We start from the raw sequence: 9,777 nt of genomic DNA, 5'->3' as shown, positions 1-9,777 counted from the left end.
GCATGAGTAACTATAGTACTGTAGTAAGGTATATGTACTTTAGGTCATGTTAAGCCTATCATCAAATGTAACATATCATCAATCTCCCAATAATAGGATCTCAAAAAGTCTCTGCACATAGTTCCTCATCAATCACGACTATTGAAAACAAATTTGATTTTCCCAATTCATTCCGATGTGACTCGAAGTCCCAATTAAACAGCTTGAAATGCAACATTCAAAGAACATGTTCCTCTGTGTGTGGTATCCTGGAAAGAGAAGCAGAAGAGCAGGAACATCATGTAATGCTGAGTGCTGAGTACAGCGAGGAGCTGTTGTCTTACTGTGTCTCTTCTGAAGTCCCTGAACACCCAAGAGGATAATGTTCCTCCGTTTCCCCTCTGGCACACACACAGGTGTAAAGAGCTCTCCCACTTACCTAGAACAAGAACAAGGTAGACAAACATAAATTATGCTGCACTGAAACAATGAATTAAGTAAATATTTTTTGTTAAAAAAATCTGATCACTGGAGGTGATGCATTCATTTACAATGTGAAACACTAGGAACTGTAAATGTTGTCACAGTTCTACATAAGGACTAAAACCTTTAATTGGAACATCAAACTGAATTCTGTGTTTCAGTTGTAAATGTTAAAATACATCAGAATGTTATGTACAATTTGTATTACAGTAGAACACACACACAAAATAGCGTATTCAAAATAGTAGTTGTGTACTTAAAAGGCAATTGAACAACAAGTAGATATTAGAAAGAAAAATTGTGTTTCTCCAAAAAGATTACTTGCATACACATTTCATAAATATGTACTGTATATTCAATGACTTACAAAAGCTGTGCATTTTAAGTTCAATGACATACAAAACAGCGTGACATTGAGGCATTGAATTCAACTTTAACCTTCATTGCTTCAGTGAAAGGCAAATAACACATGTTCACCGTGATTTATCATAACTGTTCGGCAAGCAAGTTGACAAAAGAGAGAAAACACACTTCATATTTCATCCGATATTGCCAACCCCCCTCAAAACTTCAACCGTATAACCTGAAATCAGTCAGACCAAAACATGGTACACATTTAGGACCATCTAACAGTAACCTTCTAACAGATGAATCAGGAGAGCAAAAGTATAAGTCATTTACAAAAAGCTTTTGTCATTGGAGTGAACCCATATGAATTTATAGTCGCATGAAGCAGAAGTTGAGGCCGTAAACCTTTTCACAAATTGATTCAGGCACAAATGCTATTGTTGTAATTAAGATTATATGTGCCTGTATTGGAGAGCTTTATCTCAAGAATAGTGTGAAAAGAACGGAATGTAATTCATTAAAAGCAGTACGTTTCTGGGGACTTTGGCTCAAGCAGTTCTTACAGAGGAGAATGTCCAAAAGTGTTTAACATGCAACACACAAATAAGACACTCGCACTGACAAAGAGAACACATGCTGTTCCAAACTCAACCCCAAATCTGATATAACTGTTAAAGGGAGGTGCACTAGACAGAAGGAGATGAACAATGTCAAACAACCACAATATACCAGAAAGGGAAGCTTAGAATAATTATCTCTTTGAAACCCAAACATGTTCAGATGTTAACAAACTTCTAGCCTAAACCCATTGACCAAGCTCTCCCCCAAAAGTGGAGTCCTTTGAGGACTATAGAGACTTTGAGTAGGAGAGAGTGCCTCTATATGTGAGTGACATAATCTACGTACATTTGTAAGAGAGCTGGAGGGTCCCCTATCTATTTCAAGCCATTCCATTATTCAAACCCAGCATTGATTATTGTTCAATCTCAGGCATAAATCAATGGTTTCCAGAAGGCATCTTTATTTTGGACCGTAATTTGGATTTCAAATGACTTTGGCTGGCAGGTATCCTGGACATTTCTTCTCCCCCCTCCCTTCCATGTTCATCTATCCATCGTCAGAAACAGGGTTGATGTACTGACTGCTAATAGTAACAGACACAGGAGACAGTGACCTGGGATGCCTGAAACACCTCCGAAACCTGAACGAATGTAAAAGAGCAACAACACAAAGAGACTGTTCCGCCGCCAAAATGCAAGCTCCTCCTCAAAGTTTCTGCTGATTAATATATTTGTTTTGCGGCGCCGTCTTCCTCTTCCTCGTGTTCAAGCTCCTGTCAAAGAAAAATGCATTAAAGCTCTGTACTCACATCATGGGGAGCCAAATGTAAATGAGGTCGCGGGGAACAAATTGAGTGGAGTGACGATATCCCAACTGCACTCTTTTCACAACATGACTACAGATCCCTTTCTCCTGACAGGAATAGATAACTAAGTCTCTGTAAATTAAATGCAAATTGAGTGGCAGAACAAACCCTTCCATGTATCACGACAGCAAAAGAGTTCCATAGCAATTTAAGGTTTGGTATCAGAAAATGCCATAGATTTACCCAAACCAAAGCATAGTTGTTTATTATGTATCTCAGGGACCATGCTACAAATGTTGATGCCAGATAAAAAACATATTTCAATATAGAAGTGAGAGAGTGATGTAGAACTACAGTGGGGCAAAAAAGTATTACCAATTCTGCAAGTTCTCCCACTTAAAAAGATGAGAGAGGCCTGTAATTTTCACCATAGGTACACTTCAACTATGACAGACAAAATGAGAAAAAGAAATCCAGAAAATCACATTGTAGGATTTTTAATGAATTTATTTGCAAATTATGGTGGAAAATAAGTATTTGGTCACCTACAAACAAGCAAGATTTCTGGCTCTCACAGACCTGTAACTTCTTCTTTAAGAGGCTCCTCTGTCCTCCACTCGTTACCTGTATTAATGGCACCTGTTTGAACTTGTTATCAGTATAAAAGACACCTGTCCACAACCTCAAACAGTCACACTCCAAACTCAACTATGGCCAAGACCAAAGAGCTGTCAAAGGACACTAGAAACAAAATTGTAGACCTGCACCAGGCTGGGAAGACTGAATCTGCAATAGGTAAGCAGCTTGGTTTGAAGAAATCAACTGTGGGAGCAATTATTAGGAAATGGAAGACATACAAGACCACTGATAATCTCCCTCGATCTGGGGCTCCACGCAAGATTTCACCCCGTGGGGTCAAAATGATCACAAGAACGGTGAGCAAAAATCCCAGAACCACACGGGGGGACCAAGTGAATGACCTGCAGAGAGCTGGGGCCAAAGTAACAAAGCCTACCATCAGTAACACACTACGCCGCCAGGGACTCAAATCTTGCAGTGCCAGACGTGTCCCCCTGCTTAAGCCAGTACATGTCCAGGCCCGTCTGAAGTTTGCTAGAGAGCATTTGGATGATCCAGAAGAAGATTGGGAGAATGTCATATGGTCAGATGAAACCAAAATATAACTTTTTGGTAAAAACTCAACTCGTCGTGTTTGGAGGACAAAGAATGCTGAGTTGCATCCAAACCTACCAAACATACCTGTTGTGAAGCATGGGGGTGGAAACATCATGCTTTGGGGCTGTTTTTCTGCAAAGGGACCAGGACGACTTATCCGTGTAAAGGAAAGAATGAATGGGGCCATGTATCGTGAGATTTTGAGTGAAAACCTCCTTCCATCAGCAAGGGCATTGAAGATGAAACGTGGCTGGGTCTTTCAGCATGACAGTGATCCCAAACACACCACCCGGGCAACGAAGGAGTGGCTTTGTAAGAAGCATGTCAAGGTCCTGGAGTGGCCTAGCCAGTCTCCAGATCTCAACCCCATAGAAAATCTTTGGAGGGAGTTGAAAGTCTGTGTTGCCCAGCAACAGCCCCAAAACATTACTGCTCTAGAGGAGATCTGCATGGAGGAATAGAAATCTATTTGAAATACACTACATGACCAAAGGTATGTGGACACCTGCTTGTCGAACATCTCATTTCAAAATCATGGGCATTAATATGGAGTTATGAAAGTACAGAATCATCTAGAATGTAATTGTATGCTGTAGCTTTAAGATTTCCCTTCACTGGAACATTGAGGCCTAGCCCAAACCATGAAAAACAGCCTCAGAGCATTATTCCTCCTCCACCAAACTTTACAGTTGGTACTATGCATTGGGGCTGGTAGCATTCTCCTGACATCCACCAAACCCAGATTTGCCCATCGGACTGCCAGATGGTGAAGTGTGATTCATCACTCCAGAGAAAGCGTTTCCACTGCTCCAGAGTCCAATGGTGGCAAGCTTTACACCACTCCAGCCAATGCTTGGCATTGCCATGGTGATCTTAGGCTTGTGTGTGGCTGCTCGACTATGGATACCCATTTCATGAAGCTCCCGATGAACAGTCCTGACGTTGCTTCTAGGGGAAGTTTGGAACTCAGCAGTGAGTGTTGCAACCGAGGACAAACGATTTTTACGCGCTACGTGATTCAGCACTCGCCTGTCCCGTTCTGTGAGCTTGTGTGGCCTACCACTTCGTGGCTGAGTCGTTGTTGCTCCTAAACATTTCCACTTCTAAATAACAGCACTTACAGTTGACCGGGGCAGCTCTAGCAGGGCAGAAATGTAACGAACTGATGTGTTGGAAAGGTGGCATCCTATGACGATGCCACGTTGAAAGTCACAGATCTCTTCAATAAGGCCATTCCACTGCCAATGTTTGCCTATGGAAATTTGCATGGCTGTGTGCTTCATTCTATTCACACCTGTCAGCAACGGGTGTGGCTGAAATAGCCGAATCCACTAACTTGAAGGGGTGTCCACATACTTTCATATATATACACTGCTCAAAAAAATAAAGGGAACACTTAAACAACACAATGTAACTCCAAGTCAATCACACTTCTGTGAAATCAAACTGTCCATTTAGGAAGCAACACTGATTGACAATACATTTCACATGCTGTTGTGCAAATGGAATAGACAACAAGTGGAAATTATGGGCAATTAGCAAGACACCCGCAAATAAAGGAGTGGTTCTGCAGGCGGTGACCACACACCACTCAGTTCCTATGCTTCCTGGCTGATGTTTTGGTCACTTTTGAATGCTGGTGGTGCTTTCACTCTAGTGGTACCATGAGACGGAGTCTACAACCCACACAAGTGGCTCAGGTAGTGCAGCTCATCCAGGATGGCACATCAATGCGAGCTGTGCAAATCAATCCCAGAACAACAGCAAAGGACCTTGTGAAGATGCTGGAGGAAACAGGTACATAAGTATCTATATCCACAATAAACCAAGTCCTATATCGACATGACCTGAAAGGCCACTCAGCAAGGAAAAAGCCAGACTACGGTTTGCAACTGCACATGGGGACAAAGACCGCACTTTTTGGAGAAATGTCCTCTGGTCTGATGAAACAAAAATAGAACTGTTTGTCCATAATGACCATTGTTATGTTTGGAGGAAAAGGGGGGAGGTTTGCAAGCCGAAGAACACCATCCCAACCGTGAAGCACGGGGGTGGCAGCATCATGTTGTGGGGGTGCTTTGCTGCAGGAGGGACTGGTGCACTTCACAAAATAGATGCCATCATGAGGATGGAAAGGATGTGGATATATTGAAGCAACAGCTCAAGGAATCAGTTAAAGCTTGGTCGCAAATGAGTCTTCCAAACGGACAATGACCCCAAGTATACTTCCAACGTTGTGGCAAAATGGCTTAAGGACAACAAAGTCAAGGTATTGGAGTGACCATCACGACGCCCTGACCTCAATCCCATAGATAAATTGTGGGCAGAACTGAAAAAGCGTGTGCCAGCAATGAGGCCTACGAACCTGATTCAGTTACACTAGCTCTGTCAGGAGGAATGAACCTAAATTCACCCAACTTATTGTGGGAAGCTTGTGGAAGGCTACCCGAAACGTTTGACCCAAGTTAAACAATTTAAAGGCAATGCTAGCAACTACTAATTGAGTGTATGTAAACTTCTGACCCACTGGGAATGTGATGAAAGAAATAAAATATGAAATAAATCATTCTCTCTACTATTATTCTGACATTTCACATTCTTAAAATAAAGTGGTGACCTAAGACATTGAATTTTTACTCTGCTTAAATGTCAGGAATTGTGAAAAACTGAGTTTAAATGTATTTGGCTAAGGTGTATTTATTTTACCTTTATTTACCTAGGCAAGTCAATCAAGAACAACTTCTTATTTTCAAAGACTAGGAGCAGTGGGTTAACTGCCTTGTTCAGGAGTAGAACAACATATTTGTACCTTGTCAGCTCAGGGATTTGAACTTGCAATCCTTTCAATTACTCGTCCAACACTCTAACCACTAGGCTAAGCTGCCGCCCCTAAACTTCTGACTTCAACTGTAGGAACGAATCTAGGTGGTGGGTCACATATTTTATTCTAGGCCTGTTGAAATGGGGTTGAGGCCTTTTTCTTATGCTCTGAGTCAAAGAGATTCTGAAATGTGCTGGAAAATAAGGATGCACAATGAAAGAAAATGATCTGTTTTAATGAGACAAGCATGTGACTTAACCACATCTAACATCATTCAAATTAATATTCTTCAAATCTGTTTTCGAATTCCGAGAGAGATTATTGTGTCTCCGATACTGAAGTTGGGGGGGGCGTGGATTTCTAATCTCTCTCCGTCACACTTCATTTAGCCTATTAATGAACAAATAATCTCTATAGTAAAATGACTGGAAACCAAATGAAGCATTTAGGTTGGTTAATTTAGCGGGGTTTGCCTGTCATCTAGAGCCCTCAGTCATGCGAAGGAAGAAAACTGCTCGATGGCAGTTTATTTTACTTCTTCCAACCAAATAAATAATTATGTCAGTCATCCATTCAATGACCAAGACCTGAATACTAATTTACAGTAAGCATATTTTCCCAGTACAACATGACAGCTTCTGAAGTAGGGACTTATACACATGTTTATATCATATTTATGTGTATATTGATTTGTATAGTGTACATTGATGTGTATACAGGGCTATATATTATTTATTCACTTGACCACTGTTGTGGAAAAAGGTTAAAGACTGGGTTGTAAAACAAAATCCCATACTACACTACCATCAGCATATAAATCACCATGTAGGCAGAATATAAATATAAACACAACATAAAACAATTTCAAAGATTTTACTGAGTTACAGTTCATATATGGAAATCTGTCAATAGAAATAAATACATTATACCCTAATCTATGGATTTTACATGACTGGGAATACAGATATGCATTTGTTGGTCACAGATCAGATAGCCAGTCAGTATCTGGTGTGACCACCATTTGCCTCATGCAGTGTGACACATCTCCTTCGCATTTGTTTATCAGGCTGTTGACTGTGGCCTGAGAAATGTTGTCCCACTCTTTTTCATTAACTGTGCGAAGTTGCTGGATATTGGAGTGAACTGGAACTCTCTGTCGTACACTTCAATACAGAGCATCCCAAACGTGCTCAATGGGTGAAATGTCTGGTGAGTATGCAGGCCATGGAACAACTGGGACATTTTCACCTTCAAGGAATTGTGTACAGATCCTTGAGACATGGGGTCGTGCAAGATCATGTTGAAACATGAGGTGATGGCAGCGGATCAATGGCACGACAAATGGAACTCAGGATCTCGTCACGGTATCTTTGTGCATTTAAATTTCCATCGATAAAAATGTAATTGTGCTTGTTGTCCGTAGCTTATGCCTGCCTTTACCATAACCCTACTGCCACCTTGGTATGACCGCCTCTTGTTCACAACTTTGGCATCTGCAAACCGCTCGCCCACATGAAACCTGGATTCATCCGTGAAGAGCACACTCTTTGGGTTGTGCAAACTCATCGTTTCATCAGGTGTCCAGGTGGTTGGTCTCAGACGATCCCGCAGGTGAAGAAGCCAGATGTGGAGGTCCTGGGCTGGTATGGTACACGTGGTCTGTGGTTGTGAGGCTGGTTGGACTTACTGCCAAATTCTCTAAAACAACGTTGGAGGCAGTTTATGGTAGAGAAATTAACATAAAATTATCTTGCAACTGCTCTGGTGGACTTTCCTGCATTCAGCATGCCAATTCCACACTCCTTCAAAACTCGAGACACCTGTGCCATTGTGTTGTGTGACAAAACTGAACATTTTAGAGTGGCCTTTTATTGTCCCCAGCACAAGGTGCACCTGTGTAATGATCATTCTGTTTAATCAGATTCTTGAGCAATGCAGCCAATCTCAGAGATATCCAGTTCCTGAGCTACAGTAGCCCAGGCAGCAGCAGAGAAGAGAGACCATATCCATTCCCTTTTCATCATTATACATTTCTATTTTCTGTTCCAGGAAGGCCTCCACAGTGCGTCGGGCCAGATTAGTGAGAAAGCTGTGAATCCATAGACACGGGCTTCCTTTCTCTCTGTAAACGCCAGATCACCACAGCTGAGCTGGAGAGGCTATTGTGTATTGAGTGGGCAGGGTCTATTTACAGTCAGATTGAGAAAATATGAAATGTGGAGATGGGGGAAACTGTAGTGAGGTCGGTTGGGGGACAATTATTTCAAGGCTCGTCAAAATGACTAAACGTGCCTCCCGGGTGGCGCAGTGGTTAAGGACGCTGTATTGCAGCGCCAGCTGTGCCTTTAGAGACTCTGGGTTCGCGCCCAGGCTCTGTCGTAACCGGCTGTGACCGGGAGGTCCATGGGGCGACGCACAATTGGCATAGCATCGTCCGGCATAGCGTGATATCCTTGTCTCATCGTGCACCAGCGACTCCTCAGGCGCAGTGCACGCTAACCAAGGTTGCCAGGTGCACGGTGTTTCCTTGGTGCTTCCGGGTTGGATGCACGCTGTGTTAAGAAGCAGTGCGGCTTGGTTGGGCTGTGTATCAGAGGATGCATGACTTTCAACCTTCGTGTCTCCCGAGCCCGTACGGGAGTTGTAGCGACGAGGCAAGATAGTAGCTACTAACAATTGGAAACCATGAAATATGGGAGAAAAAGGGTGTAAAATTCCCCCCAAAATAACAACAAAAATTACTAGACGTTAAATGCAACAAATGTGTTTAATCATGTGCCGTATGATTGGATTGTGGTCTATTACTGGTTGCCCAAGGAAACCCATCAAGTTATCAAACCCCTGCATTTCTCCCTCTCCTCTACTCCCAAACCATTGATCCCCACTGTGAAAGATACCCAAAGACAATAAGATAAGATACCATCATGGCTTTTGTTATTTGAATTCCTAACTGTTTTGAACACTCATCTCTGGTGCCTCTAATGATTTCTGCATGCTCTTTCTTTGTTTACATATGGATGCACTTGTATAAACTCCAGAGGCTCAAAAAGTAAGACAGATCTACTGCCTCACGTCATACAACTTGTTTGATTCCGTCTACGTTAGATAAACAACCTTATCCATCAGTAAGAGGTCAATGTAAAAGCCATTCTGCATATCTGTCTACAAAGAACTCACGCTCAACAAACATTCTATTGTTTCCAAGACAATGGGAGAAGTGAAGCAACCCAGAGATAGTAGAAAACAACTCATCCGGAGGTTATATTGACCAAAGAAAGAACAAGGACATGCCATATGTGTTAGAAAAAGATCAACACAAAAGCAGAGGAGCATTTCAAAAGGCTTAGCATTTGTCTTTCCTTGAGAGGCTTAAAGGAATACTTCAGGATTTTGGCAATGAACTTGTGATACCATGTTTATGTCTCTGTGTGCAGTTTGAAGTAAGTTGCTAACTAGCATTAGCACAATTACTGGAAGTCTAAGGTAACTGCTAGCATGCTAGTAGATACCATGGACTTCCAGTCATTGCGCTAACTCTAGTTACCATTGTCACGCGAAAATACCTCTAACTTCCTTCATACTGGATGCAGAGAAATAAAAATGG

General features: G+C 42.0%; 1 long non-coding RNA gene across 1 annotated transcript in view; it reads right to left on the bottom strand.

Annotated features, from left to right (window-relative positions):
- Nucleotides 1-250: 250 nt before the first annotated feature.
- Nucleotides 251-9,777, bottom strand: part of LOC149971231 (uncharacterized) — a 33,476-nt gene continuing 23,949 nt past the window's right edge. Inside the window, exon 3 of the long non-coding RNA XR_016492652.1 lies at nt 251-418. This is a non-coding gene — a long non-coding RNA (uncharacterized LOC149971231). The remainder of the gene's footprint in view (nt 419-9,777) is intronic.

This window comes from Oncorhynchus mykiss, chromosome 27, assembly GCF_057628025.1.
Source record: "Oncorhynchus mykiss isolate SJ-2025 chromosome 27, ASM5762802v1, whole genome shotgun sequence".
Lineage (NCBI taxonomy): Eukaryota > Metazoa > Chordata > Actinopteri > Salmoniformes > Salmonidae > Oncorhynchus > Oncorhynchus mykiss.
This window is presented reverse-complemented; position numbering and strand designations above follow the sequence as displayed.